The following is a 19,417-nucleotide window of genomic DNA, read 5'->3' on the forward strand; positions in this document are numbered from 1 at the left end:
CAGTGAAGCTCTCTTTGGTTTCGCAGTAGTTTCCTAACTTTGTTGTTGAACCACGGTGGGTCTTTCCCTTCCCTCACAGTTTTACTCGGCACGTACCTGTCTAAAACAACAAAGGACATGCCCTCAATTTTTTTCACACACCACAGCGTACACAGTTCCTTGAACAAATCTTCACTATCCATTGTTTACTAGTGTTTGTGCTGCTGGCACTGCCTGTTGGTTGGGCATCTCAATCATTTCCATGTAACTCAAAAAATGGTCCATAATCATGAGTGCATATTAATTCCGTACTAGTATTTTGGTAAAAGAACCTAAAACATCGGTCACAAGCAACGGAAACATGGATAATTCTTCAGGTAAACTCGGCAATGGTAGTCTCTTCTGACATAAATCTGCCCTCTTTGTATACTGTTTGGAATTCCATAGATATTGGTCCACACCTGACCTCCTATTCTTCTACCAGTATCTTTCCATGACTCTCTTGTTATCAGATCTTCATCCCCCATGACCTGTTAATGCATTATCATGTGTCTCCTGTAATACTCTATTTCTCAGCTTTACTAACACCATCACTTGTGGTTCCAACTTAGTTTCTCTGCATAGCAATACCTCCTACATACAAAATTGCGACTGTTTTCTCAGCTACTTACATTTACATTGCTGCTGAAGCATTGTGCACAACTGTCTGCATTTCATAGTGGATGTTCTGATGTAACTCACTGATGATGTGTAATCTGTTCTTGCAAAAGTTAGCTTTAAGGTGACCTACAGGAAAAAGACAACAGGGGTCAAGCAATTGAACTTGGAGACCGTAACCCATCTAAAATTGCTATGTCAGGAAAAAATGAAATCACTGTAGCTGTACTCACTTGAGACATATGGCATTTCGCTTCATATTGCTGATACCAGCCAAGTGTTAGTTCTTTGTCATCCAGTTGGTTCGCAAATTCATGAAACAATACCTGGAATGGTTCACTGGTAAAAGTAGAGTAAAAAAATTGGCCTGATGATGCGTCACTGTGATAATACAAAGAACACGCCCATCTTCTATGAATGAAAGGGTTTATTAATGACTGCATGGTGGTAGTCACTACTCCATAAATACAGTATATGTTTCATGCGTTCACTTATCCTGACAAGTGGATTCACACTTCATCCCTGTACCACATTTACTGTAATAATCATGGCCTTTCAGTGATAAATCGCTGAAACCAATGATAGTCTGTTATGTGTTGATCATGGTCAATCTGTATCAGTTCATGAACAATTGTGAACTTATAGTGATACAGGTATGCTCTCTTAGCAGGTCTATGACACATCCTATGCGACTGTTCAGAGTCCTGTCATAAACGGTTAAGAGACTTTGTAGGCAACGCAAACAGTTGTGTCTTCACCCCAACCACACTTTTGACACTGGTACCCATCGCCATGCAGATTTAACAACATTCCCTTTGTCTCCAGCTTCTTCACCATGCATTAACAGCAGTTTTTATATGGTTTACATAGAACACTGAAGTGTCCTAAAAATAGTCACTCACATCCCTTATAGGAATCACGTACCCAATTCCGTTCCACTATAATCATGCATTCTCCACAGAGTATCGATAAAGTGACAGAATGAAATAGCATCGGAAGACCAGAAGAAGTATGGTAAGTCACACAGAACATAATGAACAGTGAGACACGCTAGACTGAAACAGAAGACCCAGACATACATCACAGAACCATATTGTTGCCACATTTCACAGACACTGCTGCATCAACTAGTTACAGAAGAACATCTACTGTTAAATCCAGTACTCTGGCAGCAACATTCACAAACGATCAACACCATGTTGAATAGTGTATACAAGTGGTGTGAGGTCATTTCTAGCATTTCTTGTAATGAAGCTTCATTTCTCAAGCAATAAGGTATGTCACACACAAATTTGGTTTTATATCCTCTTCTATTAAGATTTTTATAACACTTCTTCCTGGGTCCTTTGCATTTTGAAGCCCAAAGACGTTTGTAATACTATTAACTCAACAAAACTTTTGAACTGAAAATGAGTGATAGACCTCGGTTAACTACTATTTTCTCACGGAAACATAAACATGTGAACACATTCTTTCAGACTTTCCCCACCACAGAAATTCTGCATCGAAGAGTGAGTTTTAAAATTCCTCTATAGAAATGGATTCCAAAGATGGGATCTTGCATAACCCAGCTTGCTCTGTTCACCCATGAGATCCTGAAGGCAGCAGAGATTTGCATCTAATTTCTTGTCATGTTCCTTGACTCCTGCAAGACTTTTAAGAAATTGCTGCCGAGCAAAAACAATAAGAGCTTATGACATATTGGGTAATTTTTGATTCCACCAGTAACTGTAGACAGTGACAATGCTAAAATATCTGGGATTATATGTTCTGAACAAGCTGACCTGGGACAACAAGGTTGTCAAATGATCCTCCCCTGCTGATGTAAGTAAAATGGTATCTAAAATGTGTCAGTCAGTTGTACAGAATCAACATAGTAAGGTGTGTGCATGCAGATGTGTGACAGAATCGTAAAAATGAGCTATCATGTTTGGATGTGCCCATGATCACACTCTGCTGATGTTAGCAGATTTGTTGGTGTATCAACACAGAATGTTCATGAAGTGTACAAGGAATGATGTACAACACAAGCTGATGGAACACGGCATATGAACAGTTGTCATAAGAAGATGTTAAATGAGAGAGACACAAGAGGAGTGTTATGCCTAGTACATGAGAATTAATTTCAAACTCAGCAGGAACTGCTGTTGTCAACAAATGCAGATCCATATCAGTCATGTTCTGAGAGAACATTGTGAAGGAAACTGCATGCAGGTGATATTTGGTGTCAGGTAACTTGCAAAAAGACACTGTTCATAGTAACACATAAAGCCATACAGCTTGTACCACAACTTGGTCTCTCTCATTCAGGTTTCCATGATCATGAACCAGGATCTATCTACATCTACATCTACATGACTAATCTACAATTCACATTTAAGTGCTTGGCAGAGGGTTCATCGAACCACAATCATACTATGTCTCTACCATTCCACTCCCGAACAGCGCGCGGGAAAAACGAACACCTAAACCTTTCTGTTCGAGCTCTGATTTCTCTTATTTTATTTTGATGATCCTTCCTACCCATGTAGGTTGGGCTCAACAAAATATTTTCGCATTCGGAAGAGAAAGTTGGTGACTGAAATTTCGTAAATAGATCTCGCCGCGACGAAAAACGTCTTTGCTGTAATGACTTCCATCCCAATTCGCGTATCATATCTGCCACACTCCCTCCCCTATTACGTGATAATACAGAACGAACTGCCCTTTTTTGCACCCTTTCGATGTCCTCCGTCAATCCCACCTGGTAAGGATCCCACACCGCGCAGCAATATTCTAACAGAGGACGAACGAGTGTAGTGTAAGCTGTCTCTTTAGTGGACTTGTTGCATCTTCTAAGTGTCCTGCCAATGAAACGCAACCTTTGGCTCGCCTTCCCCACAATATTATCTATGTGGTTCAAAAATGGCTCTGAGCACTATGGGACTAAACATCTTAGGTCATCAGTCCCCTAGAACTTAGAACTACTTAAACCTAACTAACCTAAGGACATCACACACATCCATACCCTATCTATGTGGTCTTTCCAACTGAAGTTGTTCGTAATTTTAACACCCGGGTACTTAGTTGAATTGACAGCCTTGAGAATTGTACTATTTATCGAGTAATCGAATTCCAACGGATTTCTTTTGGAACTCGTGTGGATCACCTCACACTTTTCGTTATTTAGCGTCAACTGCCACCTGCCACACCATACAGCAATCTTTTCTAAATCGCTTTGCAACTGATACTGGTCTTCGGATGACCTTACTAGACGGTAAATTACAGCATCATCTGCGAACAACCTAAGAGAACTGCTCAGATTGTCACCCAGGTCATTTATATAGATCAGGAACAGCAGAGGTCCCAGGATGTTTATTTCAACATTCTCTCTGATTAGTGTTTGCCCTTTCTTCTACTTCTCCATGACAAGTATGCTGTGAACATTCCTATCTTCTAGAATGGCGACAACTGTGTTCACAGAGCTGCACACATGTGTTCCTGGTTTAATGAACACTTATGAACCCTATTGAAACTCGATTGGATCACTAAATCATCCGATTTTAATCCCATGGAAAACGTCTAGGACTGGGACCTAATCATCAAAGACTGCGTGGCATACCTGAAGAAACTTGTGAACTATCTTTCCAGCTGAACTGAGGCCATTGTCAAGTCCAGAGACTGGTGTTACACAGTGTTAGTGTGATGTCTCCTAGGGGAGTTCGCTGACTGCAATATATATTTAAGAAAAAAATGCGATACGTTACGCCGTTTCCGAGTTATTTAGCATTGACGTTAGCCAATAAGGTCGTTGCGCGCGTTTCTGGTAACCAAACAAAGCACTTGTTAGATAACACCGCCCTGGCAGGCCGCTTGAATGTGAGCACGCGACGCCCCGATTGGCTACATTCAGTGCTTAATAACTCGGAAACGGCGCAACGTATCGCATTTTTTTCTTAACATTTATGTCTCAGTACAATCTGCCCTACAACATCACGACAAGTTCAGACATTTTCTGACCACCCTGTATATATAGTACATTCTCCTAAGCATGTCTAAAGCGACTTTCCATTTAACTTCAGCACGTTTTGCTTCTAATAATCACAGGTTTCTCATTTTGTAGGAGGAGGATCCTTCAGAACATCCACAGCTTTGTAGGGCATTTAAATTCACCTCTGTTGACAGTCTAGTCCTGATTTGTCATGAGCCGTTATCTGTCATCTCCTGTGTTTCCTCTTGATGTGAACTGTGATTCACCTATGGTTTACTTTTAGTAGCAATTTAATTTTATTAGGTTTCATCCTGTGCATCTGTGCATTGAGATACCATGAAGTTTCTCTCCCTGGACCTCCCATAATACTGTCTCATTACTTTAATACAGACACAATTAAAAATTTAGACTAGTTCTGTTGGATTAGCAGAGGAAAAGGGTAATCCTTGGCCTTTTAAATGAATTATCCTGGCATCATTCACCCAAACTGATTAAAAGGAGGCAAAGTAAGCCTGAAGCAGTGCTCAGACAGGGGTTTTAATGACGCTATGTAGCAAGCTGGCAGTAACTTCACTATTGCACCACTTTGCTTGCCCCTTGTTTTATCATTCCATGTCTCCAACTGCTCAACCCCCAAAAAAGAATATATTGATTTTTAAAATCCTATACACTAAGGTGACAAAAGCAATGGGATAGCAATATGGATATATATACGTGGCAGTCGTATTGTATACACTAGGTATAAAATGGCAGTGGTGGAGCTGTCATTTGTGCTCAGGTGACCCGTGTGAAATGGTTTCCGATGTCATTATGGCTGCACAATAGGAATTAAAAGTCTTTGAATGTGGAATGGTAGTTGAAGCTATATGCATGGCACATTCCATTTGGGAAATCATTAGGGAATTCAATATTCTGAGACCCACAGTATCAAGAACGTGCTGAGCATATCAAATTTCAGGCATTACCTCTCACCACAGAGCATGCAGTGGCTTACAGCCGTTACTTACAGATCAAGAGCAATGGCTGTTGCATAGACTTGTCAGTTCTAACAGACAAGCAATGCTACATGGAGTAACCGCAGAAATCAATATGGGATGTACTATGAATATATTCGTTAGGACAGTGTGAGAAATATGGCATTAATGGGCTGTGGCAACAGACCACTGACGTGACTATTTTTGCTAACAGCATGACATCCCCAAAAGCACCTCTCCTGGCTCATGACCATATTGACTGGACCCTATGTGACTGGCAAAACATGGAGTGGCCAGATGAGTCCTGATTTCAGTTGGTAAGAACTGATGGTAGTATTTGAGTGTGACACAGATGCCATGAAGCCATACTGAATGAGGTGGCACAGTGGTTGCGCACTGGAATCCCATTTAGGAGAATGACAGTTCAAACCCGCATCTGGCCATCCAGATTTAGATTTTCCATCAGTTCCCTAAATATCTCCAGGTAAACGCCAGGATGGCTCCTTTGAAAGGGCACAGACAATTTTCTTCCCCATTCTCGGCAAAATCCGAGATTGTGCTCCGTCTCAAATGACCTTGATGTTGACGGGATATTAAATCCAATATTCCTTCATTTTCCCATGAAGCCATGGACCCAAGTTGTCAACAAGACACTGTGCAAGCTGTTGATGGCTCCATAATGGTGTGGACCATGTTTACGTGGATCATTGAGTGGAAATATTTATGTTCAGCTACTTGGAGACCATTTACAACCATTCATGGACTTAATGTTGCAATACAATGACTGAATATTTATGGATGACAATGCACCATGTCACTGGGCCACAAATGTTTGTGAGTGGTTTGAAGCATATTCTGCACAATTCAAGCAAATGATGTGGCCACCCAGATCGCTCAGCATAAATCCTACCTAAGATTTATAGGACATAATAGAGAGTTAAGTTCTGCACAAAATCCTGCACCAGCAACACTTTTACAATTATGGACGGGTATAAACATAGCATGGCTCATTATTTCTCCAGGAGACTTCCAATAGCTTGTTGAGTCCATGCTATGTCAAGTTGCTGCACTACACTGTGCAAAATGAGATCCGACAAGATATTGGGAGGTATCCTATGACTTTCGTCACCTCAGTGTAACGTGAAAAGCACCCTCAAGCCCATTCCAAAATTAATTAATTTTCAGAACTAAAACATTCAAGTTAAATCAAGTATGAAATGTTTTAGACAAATTAGCGGCAAACTCTAGTGAATGTCTTACAGGAATCGTAAGGTAATAAGTCCGCCTTGATAGCTGAGTGGTCAGCACGATGGTCTGTCATACCAAGGTGCCCGGGTTAAATTTCCGGCTGGGTCGGGGATTTTCTCTGCTCAGGAACTGGGTGTTGTGTTGTCCTCATTATCATTTAATCATCATCAGTAAAAGGCAACCGGAAACCACCACTGGAATCACTTCCCTAGAACTCATGCAGTGGACCTCTCTGACGAGGTTTCCCCCATGACACGACCTGCGATAAGGCAGAACACAAAGTTAGTTAGTTATGGTAATAAATGGCAATGGCTCATAGGGGAGGGAGGGCTATTGAGATGCAGTGAACTCAACTTCCTTAGAGGAGTTTACCATGAGACCCAAGAAGAAAACCTAAAAATGAAATACCAGTGCCACCACTGGGCTTATCTGGTGCAATGCCCTCAATGTAGCTAAGGATCTTTTTGGCACTAACCAGTTTCACTCAATACAGAAAATTTCTTCACCGAAAATTTACTTGTGCCTGTGGAGATCATCCCACATCGGAAACGTTTTGATGGGCTTTAGGCTTATACGTTGCCCTGATGACAGTGAGTCATGCAATAACCCATCCCAATGAAGACACACAATTTCTCACCAAGAGCGTCACATATGCTTTCAATCAGACAATCGTTGGAGACGTGTTCGGAGGCAACCCGGTCAGGCTGAACGCCTTAGACACACTGTCCAGCAGCTAGGTGGAGGTTCCCTGCTGTTTTGGGGTGGCATTATGGGGGGCCAACGTAGACCGCTGATGGTCATGGGAGGTGCTGTAATGGCTGTACAATACGTGACCATAGCGGCCAGCATGTTCTCCAGACATGAACCCTGTCAAACATGCCTGGGATAAACTGAAAAGGGCTGTTTATGGACGATGTGACCCACCAACCACTATGAGGGATCTACACTGAATCACCGTTGAGGGGCCAGCTGGAGTGGCCCAGCGGTTCTAGGCGCTACAGTCTGGAACCGCGCGACCGCTACAGTCACAGGTTCGAATCCTGTCTCGGGCATGGATGTGTGTGATGTCCTTAGGTTAGTTAGGTTTAAGTAGTTCTACGTTCTAGGGGACTGATGACCTCAACTGTCAAGTCCCATAATGCTCAGAGCCATTTTTCACCATTGAGGAGTGGGAAAATCTGGACCAACAGTGCCTTGATGAACTTGTGGATAGTATGTCACGACGAATACAGGCATACATCAATGCAAGAAGACGTGCTACTGGGTATTAGAGGTACCAGTGTGTACAGCAATCTGGACCACCACCTCTGAAGGTCTCGCTGTATGGTGGTACAACATGCAGTGTGTGGTTTTCATGAGCAATAAAAAGGGCACAAATGATGTTTATGTTGATCTCTGTCCCAATTATCTATACAGGTTCCGGAACTCTCGGAACTGAGGTGATGTAAAACTTTTTTTGATGTGTGTGGATGCCTTTGTGTCACACGCAACTTCGTAAACTTGTAAATTGTCAGCACCACCCAAGCCATGCAATATGCCGTGTAGCTTAATGCAAGACTCAGGATGATCCCCTGCAACATGTCAGTCACTCACCAGATGTACCAAGAGATACGCCAGTCAGACATGAAAGGCACTACATGCCACTCTTATCCACAGTGTTGTTCCTGCTTTTTGACTCCCTGGCCAAGCTTGATGTACCTTCCAAGAAACTGCTAATTATGCACCCTCTTGGCTTTCATCTCAGCCATGAGTCCCTTCCCAAAGTGTCATATAAGCATCTCCCAGGAATACTCACCAGTGCATATAAGGAGTCACATTCTACGTATTTATCAATTACCCCAACCATCAATCCTAGTGGCAAACAAGCTCTTTCATTCCATATTCTACAGTCATTTAATTGCCCTGATGGGTCACTACATAACTGGGATGGCAATAATGACTTTGTACTGATTATTTAATTAACATAAACGAAAGGAAGCAAGCCCAAAAGCCTTTCATTACCTTCCAATGGTAGACATATTTTTCGCTTAGCGATTGTCACACTTAGATTATCCAGTGTGACTAGAAAAAGACTGTCTCACAGGCAAGACGCATCTGGGTGCGCACACCTAGAGAGGGTGGTAATGTGTTTACCTGGCCACTATGGCCGGTGCGCTGCTGCATCGCCTTTGTACCTGCAGGTCCAGTGTGGATTAGTGTCGACACTAGGAGATTCACTCCTCTAATTGCTACACCTGCCAGCCTGTCCCACAGGCGAGACGCGTGTGGCTGGCGCCCGTGTTGTGAACGACAACTCGTAGAGAGATTCTATATGTGACAGATCTATGACACAGCCTAATTGCTGAGTGAGATGTTTTCCTAGCCATCCACCCTCGCAGGTGCGTCTAAAAGGTTGTCAGTGTTATACTGACCTCTCATGTCTATGTAAATGACAGCCAAGTCTTACTCTGGACATACTATAGAAATATGATGCACTGCTTTCAGAAAATATTTACAAAAATATCCCAGAATAACACAGGATACATTCTTCTTAGCGATCCTGACGAGACAGCCCATCCATTACACGTCACCCCTTCCCAGAAATCGTAAAGTGCAGCAGAAATAGTTAACTATCACTTTTACTGTAGGAGCTTTCATGATGCCTCAGCTTGTCTGCATGGAAATTATTGTCCAAACAGGACAGTCTGTTCAAAACATGGGTCAGCATCCATTATTAACATCTGTGTCGACCTGCCTTCGAGGAACAAAAGCATCGCACAGCTAAAAGGTTGTCAATGTTATGGAGACGTCTCCCTCTGTACAGTTGCATACTACAGAAATCTTTTGCACTGCTTTCAGAAACTGTTTACGAAAATATCCGAGAATAATACCGAATGCATTCCTGCTGATGATCCTAACGAGGCACCATGTCCATCATGTGTTACCCTTCCTGGGAATCGTGACGTTCTGCTTTCAACAACCGTCTCAGAAACGGTAAAAGTTCGCTCTTGTTCTTACTGCTAAAAGCCTACATGATGTCTATGCATGCTTGCCAAAACACCATTAATCATGAAAGCATTCTTGTTGTTTGGAAAGAGAGATGATGATCACAGCAAACACTTCCAGGAAACAGCGACTTGTCTCTGAACACTTGAATGAAAAAGACGTCACGCTAGTCTCAGAATTTTCCATAGATACCTTGCCCCCATCTTGTTTGAACCAGTCTGTACAGGCTCCTATCTCCTGCTCAAAGGATGTCTTGCGAATGTATGGGGCATTGTGATTGGCTTTTACTGAATTTATCTGCCAAACTGCTGCTGCTGCCGGTTTGAAAGCACAGTCTTCCATTTTTTGCAGACGAGACTTTCAGCAGCAAAACTATTTTGTACAGATCGCCATATTGCAATGACAGTTAAATGCTACAAAAGTGGTCTCCAGATCATGAAATACAGAATGACACTTCTTCAGTTACTCTACTCTGCTATTGTCGAGCAAAGCTTGAATTTTTTTCAGTGTGAAATCCGCCAAATTACTAATGCTCCCAGTGTGGGAGCACTGTCCGCCATTTTTTCCCTCCAGATGAGACTTTCAGCAGCAGAACTGTTTTGTACAGATGAAAAAAGAACATACAGCAGCCATTTTGTACTGAAAGTTAAACCTTGAAAAAGTGATCATAAAATATGGAGAGACACTTTCTCAGTTACACTGATCACTGCTCTGCTACTGTCGAGGAAAGCTCAAATTTTTCAGCGTGAAACCGATCTCCAGCCTAGTTATATCACCATATACCATATTGATGTTGTAAACACACAATTCATATCCTGTGCCATACAAAATAATCAGTTCTGCATCCTGCATATAGCTATCGACCATCAGACACTCGCACACCACAAAGACAGATGGGTCGAAAAAAAGAACATAAGCACATGCATCATATATACTCTTTGCAGCACTAGATATTTACCACGAGGTTGAGCGGTCATCAGCTGCAGTCATCGGTCAGGAGACAACTGCCTCCACACACACGCTGACCCACCGTGCGACCAGAGAAGCCTCCACAGACATTGGTCACTCTTATAACTGTTGTACAAAGGCTGATTAGATTAGATTAGATTTACTTTCATTCCAATTGATCTGTAGTGAGGAGGTCCTCCGGGATGTGGAACATGTCAGAAAAACAACAATACATGACAAATATTTACAACTAAAACAAATAAGCTAATGTACCATTCCACAGGTCTCAAGTGAAATTATGGTCATTTTTTAATGAACACTATATGAAACAGTCATTTTACTAATACTAATGCACTGAATTTAAAATAAAAAAGTTTTTATTTACTTATAAGGTAATAAACATGTAATACAACTACTATAATCCTTATTTACAATGAACACATTACTGCACTGAAATGGTGCAGAAGTTAGATTGTACTTTCACTCACACACACATTTACAACGAACACATTACTGCACTGAAATTGTGCAGAAGTTTTATATATATATATATATACACAGGGTGAGTCACCTAACATTACCGCTGGATATATTTCGTAAACCACATCAAATACTGACGAATCGATTCCACAGATCGAACGTGAGGAGAGGGGCTAGTATAATTGGTTAATACAAACCATTAAAAATGCACGGAAGTATGTTTTTTAACACAAACCTACGTTTTTTTAAATGCACATCTGAACATATAAACAAATACGTAATCAGTGCCGTTTGTTGCATTGTAAAATGTTAATTACATCCGGAGATATTGTAACCTAAATTTGACGCTTGAGTACCAGTCCTCCACTGTTCGATCGTGTGTATCGGAGAGTACCGAATTACGTAGGGATCCAAAGGGGACGGTGGTGGACCCTAGATACAGAAGAGACTGGAACAGCACATTACGTCTGAAGTGTCGGCAGAATTGCCAACACTGTTTTAGAGGAGGCCGAAATGCACGCTATAAGCTCACGCAGGCTGGCGTGAGGTCTGAAACAGGATACGTAATGAATGCTATAAAGAAAAGTACGTAGCTTCTGGAATACTTAACTTTAATCAACATTTGTAGAACATCGCTCTTGATGATACATAAATGTTATAGCAATTGAATACGGCACCTTGCTAGGTCGTAGCAACTGTAGCTGAAGGCTATGCTAACTATCGTCTCGGCAAATGAGATCGTAGTTGTCAGTGAACCATGGCTATCAACGTCGGCTGTACAACTGGGCTAAGTGCTAGTCAGTCTCTCTAGACCTGCCGTGTGGTGGCGCTCGGTCTGCAATTACTGACAGTGGCGACACGCGGGTCCGTCATATACTAGCGGACTGCGGCCGATTTAAAAGCTACCACCTAGCAAGTGTGGTGTCTGGCGGTGACACCACAACTTCCACATGCTAACACCTTTTTTATTGGTCTTTTTCACTGACGCACATGTACATTGCCATGAGGGGTGAGGTACACGTACACACGTGGTTTCCGTTTTCAATTACGGACTGGAATAGAGTGTGTCCCGACATGTCAGGCCAATAGATGTTCAATGTGGTGGCCATCATTTCCTGCACACAATTGCAATCTCTGGCGTAATGAATGTCGTACACGCCGCAGTACATCTGGTGTAATGTCGCCGCATGCTGCCACAATACGTTGTTTCAAATCCTCTGGGGTTGTAGGCATATCACGGTACACATTCTCCTCTAACGTACCCCACAGAAAGAAGTTCAAAGGTGTAAGATCAGGAGAACGGGCTGGCCAATTTATGCGTCCTCCACGTCCTATGAAACGCCCGTCGAACATCCTGTCAAGGGTCAGCGTAGTGTTAATTGCGGAATGTGCAGGTGCACCATCATGCTGATACCTCATACGTCGACGCGTTTCCAGTGGGACATTTTCGAGCAACGTTGGCAGATCATTCTGTAGAAACGCGATGTATGTTGCAGCTGTTTGGGCCCCTGCAATGAAGTGAGGACCAATGAGGTGGTCGCCAATGATTCCGCACCATACATTTACAGTCCACGGTCGCTTTTGCTCTACCTGTCTGAGCCAGCGAGGATTGTCCACGGACCAGTAATGCCTGTTCCGTAGATTCACTGCTCCGTGGTTTGTGAAACCCGCTTCATCGGTAAACAGGTAGAACTGCAACGCATTCTCTGTTAATGCCCATTGACAGAATTTCACTCGATGATTAAAGTCATCACCATGTAATTGCTGATGTAGCGACACACGAAACGGGTGAAAGCGGTGACGATGCAGTATGCGCATGACACTACTTTGACTCAGTCCACCGGCTCTCGCAATGTCCCGTGTACTCATGTGTGGGTTCATGGCAACAGCAGCTAACACACCAACTGCACCCGCTTCTCCTGTGACGGGCCTGTTACGGACCCGTTTGCGTGCTACGACCATACCTGTTGCATACAGTTGGCGGTAGATGTTTTGCAATGTGCGGCACGTTGGATGCTCTCTGTCCGGGTACCGTTCTGCATACACCCTGCAGGCTTCAGCTGCATTTCGTCGACACTCGCCATAGATGAGTATCATCTCCGCCTTTTCAGAGTTCGAATACACCACGGTCACAGTTCCTACAACACTACGCTATCACAGACGTCTGGTAACACGGTGTACTACAGTTGGTCTGCGTGCGGAGACCAATGCAGAATAACAATAGCAGCAAGCGGTACATGCGGACACTGCGACAGCTAGACCAAACCACAACAGTGCACCACAGCCACACTCGTAAACACGGTCGTCATCGTAAACATGTCCCTGCAGATGCTGCTCGCCGACCGTGGCCCGTGTTTGTTACAGCACGCAACTGAACATCGGAGGTTTCAAGCGTCAACTTTAGGTTACAATATCTCCGGATGTAATTAACATTTTACAATGCAACAAACGGCACTGATTACGTATTTGTTTATATGTTCAGATGTGCTAAAAAACTAACGTGGTTCCACTTAAAAAAACGTAGGTTTGTGTTAAAAAACATACTTCCGTGCATTTTTGTATGGTTTGTATTAAACAATTACACTAGCCCCTCTCCTCACGTTCGGTCTGTGGAACCGATTCGTCAGTATTTGATGTGGTTTACGAAATATATCCAGCGGTAACGTTAGGTGACTCACCCTATATATATATATCAATCAGTTGCAGTTGGTATTACTGAGAAATTCATCAGTGGAGTAGAAGGAGTTGGCCACTAATAAATCCTTTAGGCTTCTCTTAAACTGAATTTCATTGGTTGTTAAGCTTTTTATAGCTGCTGGCAAGTTATTGAAAATGTGTGTTCCTGAATAATGCACACCTTTTTGTACAAGACTAAGTGACTTTAAATCCCTGTGAAGATTATTCTTATTTCTAGTATTGAGTCCATGAATTGAGCTGTTGGTTTGAAAAAGTGATATATTTTTAATGACAAATTTCATTAAGGAATAAATATATTGGGAAGCAGTAGTTAGTATCCCTAGTTCCCTAAACAGGCTTCTGCAGGGTGTTCTTGAGTTCACACCATATATAACTTTTACTGCACGTTTTTGCGCCCGGAAAACTTTAGCTTGGCTTGATGAATTACCCCAAAAAATAATCCCATATGACATTATGGAATGAAAGTAAGCATAGTATGCCAGCTTTTTCGTTTTTATATCCCCTATGTCTGACAAAATTCGCATTGCAAACAGATTTGTTAAGACGCTTCAGCAGTTCTGTGGTGTGCTCCTCCCAATTGAATTTATTATCAAGCTGTAATCCCAAGAGTTTAACACTGTCCACTTCTTCTATCTTCTTGTCATCGTATGTTAGACATATACTCGTGGGACACCCCTTACAAGTTCTGAACTGCAAGTAGTGTGTTTTTTCAAAGTTTAGTGACAAAGAATTGGCTAGGAACCAGTGATTAATGTCCATAAATATTTTATTAGCTAATCTTTCTAAGACTACACTTGATTTGCTATTTATTGCAATGTTTGTATCATCAGCAAACAAAACGAACTTGGCATCTGGTAATGTTACTGATGAAAGGTCATTGATATACACAAGAAAAAGTAAGGGCCCCAAAATGGAACCCTGTGGGACCCCACATGTAATTAGTTCCCAGTTGGATGATGCCTGATAGCTTGATACATTTCTCTTTCCTAATAACACTCTTTGTTTCCTGCCAGAGATATAAGATTTGAACCAATTTGCATCATTTCCTGTTACACTATAATATTCCAATTTACTTAAAAGGATATTGTGATTTACACAGTCAAATGCCTTTGACAGATCACAAAATATACCAGTTGCCTAAAATTTTTGTCTAATGAATTTAGCACATTTTCACTGTAAGTGTAGATAGCCTTCTCAATATCAGAACCTTTTAGAAATCTAAACTGTGACTTTGACAGTATGTTATTTGAGATAAGATGATTATAAAGCCGACTGTACATTACTTTTTCGAAAATTTTTGAGAATGCTGGCAACAGTGAAATTGGAGGGAAATTTGATGCTATTTCTTTATCTCCCTTCTTAAACAGTGGCTTAACTTCAGCATATTTCAGCCATTCAGGAAATATTCCACTGATAAACGACTGGTTACACAGATAGCTTAATATGTTACTTAGCTCAGAATCACATTCTTTAATTAACTTTGTTGATATTTCATCATACCCACTAGATGTTTTTGATTTTAAAGATTTTATGATGGACATTATTTCTGTTGGGGTAGTGAGGGTCAAATTTATATTATGGAAGTTACTTGGAATGTCTTGTCTGAGGTATTCCATAGCAGCATCTACCGAACCTGACAACCCCATCTTTTCAGTAACAGTTATAAAATGTTTGTTAAAAAGTTCTGCAACACTATACACATCTGTCACCGATGTATCATTTACTCTTAATGCTATTTGTTCCTCTTCATGTCTGGTTCTACCGGTCTCCTCCTTCACTATAGCCCATATTATCTTTATTTTGTTATCTGATATGACTATCTTTTTCTTGTAATATATTTGCTTTGACATCCGTATTACAGTCTTTAATATTTTGCAGTATTTCTTGTAATGTGCTATAGCATCAACATTGGAACTGTTTCGGATTGACAGATACAGTTTTCTTTTTGTTTTACAAGATACCCCTATTCCTCGAGTAATCCATGGCTTCTTTGTAGACTTTGCTCTAACCTTGGTAAGTTTTGGGGGAAAACAGTATTAGAATAAGGTAAGCACTTTATCAGCAAAAGTGTTATATTTTTCATTCATGCCATGAGCACTGTAAACATCAGTCCAGTGAATGTCTCTGAGGAGTGTCCTCAAATAATCAATTTTTGGCTTATTGATTACCCTCTTGAGCTCAGATTTAACAGATTTTATATCCTGTTCAGTATTAACATTTAACAGTAGGAACTGCATGTCATGGTCTGAGAAGCCATTGACTATTGGTTTTGCAATATAATTTTGTTCATTGGACTTTTCTATAAAGATTATCAATGGCTGTTTGTGAGCAAGTGGCTACCCTAGTGGGGAACATTACAGTGGGAATTAAGTTGAATGATAGTGTTACTAACTCAAATAAGTTCTTATTGGTAGAGTCTTTAAGGAAATCTACATTGATATCACCAGCAACCTAAATTTCTTTGTTTTTGGTTGTTAAATGGGCCAGTACAGCTTCAAGGTGGCTTACAAACAGATTGAAGTTACCTGCAGGTGCTCGATTTACACATAATATGAAGGATTTTTTGTGAAATTCTAATTCTGTTCCACATGCTTCCATATGCTGTTCTAGGTAAAATTTATGAATGTCTATGTTCTTAAATTTATGACAGTTCCTGATGAATATGGCAACTCCTCCTTTCTCCATTTCTGATCTACAAAAGTGAGATGCTAACCTAAACCCTGTAACACTTAAAAGTTCTATACCAGTGGTCACATGATGTTCAGAGAGGCAGATTATGTCAGCTGGATTTGAAGACTCTAATTCATCTATGCAGATAGTTAATTTATTAATTTTATATCTCAGTCCTCGAATATTTTGATGCAATAATGATAGCTGACATTTCACATTGACTGAGTTAAAATTGGGTAGAGTTAAAATATCTGCTGATTGTTGAAAATTCTTAACCAATAGCTGTTTATGCTGATGTAATAAGCTGGAATTATGTTTTTTGATTTCTTCCCAACTGTTTACAATGTTTAAGGCTAGCGCAAAAAAAGTCCTGCAACATGAGGCAGTAGTGTAAAAAGACAGTATGGGAACTGGCAGAAAGACGAGGACTTTGTTACTGCATTGTGGTGAATCTCCAAACTACATACAGGTACTGTAGACTGAAGGAGATCTGCATCTCTCAGGGTGCCTCCACGTCCGTCACCGAAACATTCTTTCTATCATGTACCATCCCACAGGGAATAAAAAAATACAAACTATGAATAGCTCTCCTTACTTCATCCAACAGAAAACTCGATATATATTTCGAAAAAAAATACCATCTACGTGCCGGCATCGAGCATAAGCGCCGACCCCATTATATATGCAGGTATTGATCCACTCAGTCACCTGCGTCACCTGTACTGTAGGAGAACCACATCCCACAGACTATCAGTCGCAGTAGAGAGTCCCTGTTTTGTTGGTTGATACATTGTTTTCTTCTGTTGTAACACGCTTTGTATACTGACAAACATTTTGTTTTTTTCCATCACGACTTCAAGGTCTATGTCAGGTTTTAAACTGACATTAACACCTTAGACCAATTGACTCTCGCAGAATACTAGACATCACATAGTGAAAATCATGTTGTTGCTGTTGCTCCCAAAACACACACACTGGGTGATTGAAATAAAAGATGGTCAAAACATAAGGAAACTGGAAGGGTTCTGTGGCACTGTGAAGAGTTTCCAAACAGGTCTCTGAATGTGATTGACGGCCTCTACATTTAAACTCATCTGTCACAGTGATGGGATACCTGATGGCTCTATGTTCCCACTTCCAACTTCGAGCATAAAACACAACTCTGAATGTAACGTTCTGCAGATCCACCTTCAAACCCTGTCCCAGATGTGGTATACTGTGGATCTGCATCCCAACATGGCTTGGTTCAAATGGTTCAAATGGCTCTGAGCACTATGGGACTCAACTTCTGACGTCATAAGTCCCCTAGAACTTAGAACTACTTAAACCTCACTAACCTATGGACATCACACACATCCACGCCCGAGGCAGGATTCGAACCTGCGACCATAGCGGTCGCGCGGTTCCAGACTGTAGCGCCTAGAACCGCTCGGCCACACCGGCCGGCAACATGGTTTGGGATATTATGATGTTGCATATTGTGGATCCACATCCCAACATCGCTCCGGATATAACGTGTGGCACATCCACAATCTAACACTAATTCGGGTCTACTCTGGCTCATGGGAGCCTTCTGCAACTCAGACATACAGGAAACAGAGCAAAAGTAATGTATCTGTAGAATATGTGGTTGGAGGTGACTGGATGCATTCTAGTAAAGTGTAAATTGCTTGTAGCTGTACTACAAGCAATTTTAGAATACAGAATGAAAAGTTATGTCGTGATCGCATGGGTAGAAGTGACATAAATCGATAAAATTATGAAAAATGTCGGAAAATACGTATAAATTGAGGGAAAATACGACGAAACGTGGGGAAAATGAGAGAGTACTTGGATGTCTTCTGCTTGGTGCAGAACAATTATTGTACATGGGAATGGGCATGCGACAACAAGAGGAATGCGAGAAAACGTTGACATGGAAGCACTGGGAACCAAGGAAACAATACTGTTTTTCGTCGAGGCAACATTCTACTATATGTCTATTGAGGTAATAGTGATACGTGCGAGTTGACTGCTGTCTTTGAGAATTTCTTGGAAAAAAAGATAACCATCTGCCTCTAAATTTACTTGCATCTGCTTTAAAGGACGACAGGGAATGGATGGAGTGATCGGCTGTGATGGAGTTGTAATGAGGTATGATTTAATGGCAGACTGAAGGTGCATTCTAGAGAGAGAGGTCACCTGATCATTTTTTCCGTTGCTCTGTTGGGGTGCATCAGTTGTGTGAAATAACCCACGTTCGACTCATATACAAGTGCGTGTTCTGTGTGTGACTTAGAGCACTGTCCACTTGCGATCCTTAACAGCAAACCTCTCAGTTGTCAGAGTATTTCCATCTCATGTGTGATGAAACTTCTCCATCGTATTTCACCACATTCGTCTAGACGAACGGTTTATGGTGTTAGTGGCGACATGACGAGAAATTTCGCATGTCAAACACCGCTCCTATTGCGTCCATCTCTTTATTTGTAAGAGGTATTATCCGATACTAACGATCCTCTAATATAGGATTGATGCGACCATAGTATGATTTCTGAACCGTGATCAGATGTGAACAGTGGGCACTATACACCTCTGGAAAGCTGTACTATGCACGTGTCATACAGACTCGATGTTTTAAGGAAGTAGTTTTTTTCAAAAAATGGTTCAAATGGCACTGAGCACTATGGGACTTAACTGCTGAGGTCGTCAGTCCCCTAGAACTTAGAACTACTTAAACCTAACTAACCTAAGGACATCACACACATCCATGCCAGAGGCAGGATTCGAACCTGCGACCGTAGAGTAGTTTTTTCAGTTTACAGTTTGT

This window comes from Schistocerca cancellata, chromosome 4, assembly GCF_023864275.1.
Source record: "Schistocerca cancellata isolate TAMUIC-IGC-003103 chromosome 4, iqSchCanc2.1, whole genome shotgun sequence".
Classification (NCBI taxonomy): domain Eukaryota; kingdom Metazoa; phylum Arthropoda; class Insecta; order Orthoptera; family Acrididae; genus Schistocerca; species Schistocerca cancellata.